Here is a 6,000-nt window from a genome sequence, read left to right on the forward strand (position 1 = left end):
GAACTGGATACAGCGTGGGAGGCGGGGCCTCATTCATTCCTATGAGAGTTGCTCATTGGCGCATGTTGATAAAATGGCCCAACTTTTGAGAGAGCGAAACGTCACAGATTACCCGTCATGCCTGAGAAGTACCCGTATGTGCGCTCATAGCGCATGTGCAACTTTAACCACGCTCCCCAAAATGCTCATTCACATCAAGCACGTCAATTTCAAGAGAAGAAGAAGAAGAAGAAGAAGAAGCACGTAACAGCACCGCGCGTTCATGACAGCATGGTAATGGTTTGTTATTATGATGGATTTGATATTAACGAGGCGGCCGTGGCAGTTAGCAGCTAGCGGCTAGCTAGTAATTATGCTAATTTACACATCAGTCGTTATGTAGGCTACTTTTATATTATGCTGATGTAACAGGATCTAGTGATATCCAAGCAACAGAGCTTAATTTAGCATGATAATTGTGTGGGTTGTAGCCTACATGAAACCACTTGGTAATATATACAAATATATGTATTTTGAGTTATGATCAATTGTGATTTAAATCTTTATCTAAAAAGTAAAGCTGATGATGGATTACTGTGGTGGAGTTAAAATAACAATAGCCTATTTCTCTTTGAAATGTGATGGAGTAAAACAATAGTAACTGATTATTCATGTTAAGTACCCAACAAGTAACTAAAACGTATAATACTTGAAGGAAAGGTGTAAAATGTTTCCATAAATACCAATATCACACACTACAACACAGACTATAACACCCCTTGTTGTTAAATACCAACCGTGTGTGTATATATATATATATATATATATTTATATATATATATATATATACATATATGCCGCTAAAACTGTGTAATATACCAGGCTGCTAAATCCTCCAAACTGTTACAGGATGTGTATTTTGTAAAATGTGTAACTTTTTTTATTATAATTTCTTGTTTTTAATCTTTAATACTTTTTTTATGCATACTTTAAGTAACATTAGGCTGTCTTTGGCTCTTTTCTGCTGTAACAATGTGAATGTATTCTGATTCTGATCTAATTGATATGTTTTTGTCACAGTTTGTTTCCCTATATTGCGACACTATATTTCTCCTTTTTTTACAGACATCCCCAACCATAGTGGAATGCTGTTGTAAAGGATTGCATTGATCCGTGCATCAATACCTTCACCCAGCTTTGAGGCCTCCAATGAATGAAATCATCTTGTGGCTGGGAAAAATGTGAACAAATAAATCTCACAAAGAGTGACTTTCTGGTGTAATCATTATAATATCAAAGACAAGCACTTTTAGTAACAATATATAAAATCATTCAGCAGCAGAGGTTGGGGTGAAAACAGCATTTCTCATCACATCTCCTCTTCATCCCATCTCCTTTCATCACATCCAGTGCCAGGAGAGCTAATCCAAAGACCTCATCACACCTCCTCTTCATCCCATCTCCTCATCAAATCCAGATCTTCAGCATCATCACCAATGTCTAGACCCCGGGGGGTTCCCTATATGCTCACTGCTGCATTTCCCCCTTTAGATATACGATTTCAGGATCGGGGTCTAATCGCCAAAGACTTAACATTTATCATATTGCATGTGTCAATAACTGTTCTTTAAACAAAATGAAGTCTCTCCTGATTTAACTGTCTGGACCCCATCCTCAACTTTTTTTCAAACCATGACATGCCTTCAGAGGGCTTTCCTGTTGATTATGTTTGGTGTTTTTTTTAATAGAATCATTGTAATCAATATTATATTACCTTTTAATCTATATAAATTGTATTAAAAATTGTTGTCACTATTTTTTTCACCTAGTTCTACTATGCCAGCCATCAGAGGTATACATTTTGTAACATCTCTTTTAGGTTTCATTTCTTATTTTTGTGAATTTCTATATAAAATGATGATTTCTACCTGAAATGCTAATGTATTTTTAATTATTGCTTTGACTTTTTCAGCTGAATAAATATTATAACTAGATGGTTTTGTTCAGCATTGCCAGCTTCACTGTTGAGCTTTATGTTGTGCCCAGCATTCTCCTGTGCTCTGAAATCAAAACGTGTTGTGCCCACATGCAAATGTTGTAAACTCTGGCTTATCCCTGCGTGGTATTATAGTAATAGCAAACAGCAACGTTCAACTACTTTAATGGTATATTGCAAGTGCAATAAGAAGCTACAGGGACGTTAATCTACGTCGGTAATATTAACGTTATTTAATACAAGATTTACATCATACAGCCCATGTAGTATATTATTTTACAAATGATGAATTACAGCAAACATGTGCAATATATCCATTATTACAGCTCCGTGGGCTGGCAGTAAGGTGATATGGGTCCGTTCTTATTGTGCATCCATGGGTAAAGGTAAAACTCATGTAGTACTGAACACGTCACATGAACGTGCCGGGCGGCGCGGTCCCGTGGGTTAGATGCGCGTTCATAATGCAGAGGGAAATAACTCTCAGAATAACGTTATTAGCACATTTTTACAACTTGAGGAACGAATGTTTTTAATAAGGGCTATACAAGTGTTCATACTGGGTAGTTTATTTAGTTTAAAAAAAATTATCCGACGATTTACAGACCATTCTTTCCCCATGTAAGTCAATGGGAAAAAGTGTTTCCGGGCCTGGCAACCAAACGGAAGTGTAGTACCGCCGTTTGGCCAGCACGAATATTTTCATCTGAGTCCGGCGCACTTCCTGGGGGCTTGGTGGGCGCGGGAGGTTTTTCTTCTTCTTTTTCTCTCGGTTTTTTGGCGGATTGCAACTTTAAGGTGCATACCGCCACCTACTGTACTCGCCCTGAAGTTGTTTGCGGCCTGCCAGTAAACCAAAAGCAGAAGAAGAAGAAGTGACGTCAGCGGTTCATTTAAATAATCCACCCCCAGGAACTCATTTTGGTGTGAACGCGATCTGCTTTAGTTCATCAGAACTAAAAGAGCTCTCATGAACTAAAGTTCTCATGAACTATTGTGGGAAAAGTACTTGGTGTGAACGCGCCTAATGGGGAGAGAAAGATTATCTTTCGATCCCGTTTGAATTGTGCCACGAATTACACATATGATGTTTGTCAACCTTAAAGCTCCCATGTCATGCTTTTCCGGTTATTACCCGTCCCCTTGTGTGTTATGAAGGTTTTTATGCATGTAAACGGTGTGCAGAGTCAAAACCCTCAAAGTACACCCTGTAGCGAGTAAAACTCTAACACAGAAAATACCTCCCCAAAACGCCTCGTTGGAGATACGTCACTGCCCATTTGATTCTTCCGGGTACCGCATGATGTCATGCGGTACCCGGAACGAAATGGACCAATCCCGAAGAGCTATGGCCACACCCAGCGGCGCTGGCCGCACCCTCTGCCAGCCTAACATTTACTGTTGGAAGCTCTGGTTCAGTTCACAATCGATCCAGTCATGCCACTGCCAAGGACCTGTTTCCTGAAATGTGAGGAGAAATCTGAGCTGTTTGTCCTACCGACGGAAGAACCACGACGAAGTCAGTGGTTGAAATTTCTTTTTAACGCTGTTCCTTCAGAGGTTCGAAGAACCGGCATTTCACAGACGAAAGCTTCCAAAACATTGCCCAGTTTGAGGCCGGATATGCACAGCATTTGAAACTGAAGGACGATGCTATTCCTAGTTTGTTTGGACCGTTTGGAGCAGGGGAAGATTCGGGTACACAACCTGTAAGTTTGCATTGTTATTTGTGTATTTATCAAACAAGACTGTTTAAATGTGTAAACTGTGTCGGACTGCTAAGCCATTGACACAGTGCTAACTGTGCTAACTAAGTTGCTAGCGTTTCCATATATCAACTCTAATATCAGCAGATGGCCTTGCATACATGTATCTCAGAGCAGGAGAATGTCTGCATTCACACACAAAATACCTATTGACAGTATACTACGGGTGATTTGCCGTGCGGTCAGTCGCGAAACGTAATTACATTATAGCTGGCGTAGCGTGTATGTGTTTACATTTTCAGGGTTGCCAACTCTCACGCATCTGGCGTGTGACACACGCTTTCACTCTCAATCTCACGCTCTCACGCTGCCCAAACTATTCTCACGCCAAAAACAAGAATACCGAAGACTAGAAACGGTTTTGAAAACTTTTGTCACGTAGTGATCGTATTCTCAATAGAACATCTTTGATAATGTCTTCTGGCCAATCAGAATCACGATAACGGCGTGGTGTTGTTGCAGGAAGTCCCGACGGAGAATACTTTTGCGGTAGTACATCTCTATATACATCGATACAACAATACGTGTTGATAGAAATCAACACATAATGAAATAAGACCCCACGGTTTGATGATTGATAGGTGTGTGGGCTGTCTTTCATTTTGACACACAGAACAATGGGGGCTATCCACCCTTATCCACAATGTAAAGTAATTCACACAGCCTCTTCCCTCTTCTCTCTGTGAGGAGCAGCAGGTTCAGCTTTCAGAACAAAGTAACACAAAACTAAAATAGCATTCATTTTTTTAAATATGTCGTGTAGTAATACATTTATTTATTTTTCTTCTCAAGAGAGTACCAGAATGTGTATTTTATGTTAGTATTTCAAAAAATCTCCTGGGGGAGAATCCCCCCAGACCCCCCTACAGGGGTTGGGTTTTCAGCATGTCAACTCTTTCACCTGTGGGGAAATTGCAGGATTGGCTCCAGGTCGCCCTTTTTATTTACGACAAGACAAATGTGCCTTTTTATTTCATACAGTGTAGTGATCACTAATTAACTAGGTTACATAATTCACTCATGGAACTACAGGTTGGGGGTATTGTTTCCGCACGGACATATATGTTGACGGTACCTACTGTGTACCTACTGTGTGCCCTCCTTTCACTTTTTGTCTTCTCTTCCCGGGCTGCGACCCGACAGCATGTGCATTTCTGCTGCTCAATAAAGCCAGCTTTGTACCTTCATTGCACCGCCTCCGACTCCCTTCTCTCGGCACTACATTGGTGACCCCGACATAAGTCTCGCGAAGGATCCGAGACTGAACCGAACACGGCAAAAAACACACTGTTTTTCTCGAAATGCCGGAGATTTTTGGAGACGTCCGTGGCTGCCACGTGCACACAGACTGTGGCTCGGTGCGCCCTCCGGAATGGCCGCGGACGACGCTCGCCTTCCATGGAGCCGATACACGACCATGCCTGGTTTATTCAGGACATGCGGCTGCATGTCCGGCTGCGCTGGCTAACGGCTAACGGACAGCTGACGACTAGCATTTAACGACATCCGACTGTTAGCCCCTTTTTTTTTTTTTTTTGTGGTGCCGGAGAGGAGGTTCGATCAAGTCTGGTCGGCCTCGTGTGGATCCTCTCACAATTTCGCCCACCTGTTTTTGATCGTGGACAGGACGACCCTTTTGAGTTTTTTCTGGTGCCTGAGAGGAGGTTCGACCATGTCTGGTCGGCCTCGGGTGGACCCTCTCGCTTTTTCACCACCTCGACGGCAGCTTCGGGCGTCGCCCATGCCTTCTTCGGCCCGTGGGTGGCGCGCTTCTGGACCCCGTCTCGCCTCGACTCTATGGTTTAGGACGTCGCCCATGCCTTCATCGGCCCGTGGGTGGCGCGCTTCGGGACCCTGTCTGGCCTCTTCCCTCGCCTCGGCGGTTTCGGACGTCACCCATGCCTTCATCGGCCCGTGGGTGGCGCGCTTCTGGACCTTGCCTGGCCTCTTCTCTAACCGCGGCTCACGGTTCGCCTCGACGGCGGCTTCGGACGGCGCCCCGTCTGGCCTCTCCCCTGTCCACGGCTCCTTTCTCCCGGGGACACGGCTCCTTCCCTCCGAGGACTTCGTACCCGCCGCCGCTGTGCCTTCGCCTGCGGCCGGGCGGCGCTCCTCCCTGCTGGGGACCACCGGGATGTTCACGCCCGTCCCCGCGTCGCAACACAGCGACCCTGCTTTCTGCGGCCCCCTGACGACGGCCTGTTCCGGCCCACCCCCCGGTGGGGATGCCCTCGCCCTCGTTGGGGCCCCTACCCTCTC

Source organism: Trematomus bernacchii, unplaced genomic scaffold, assembly GCF_902827165.1.
Source record: "Trematomus bernacchii unplaced genomic scaffold, fTreBer1.1, whole genome shotgun sequence".
NCBI classification, from domain to species: domain Eukaryota; kingdom Metazoa; phylum Chordata; class Actinopteri; order Perciformes; family Nototheniidae; genus Trematomus; species Trematomus bernacchii.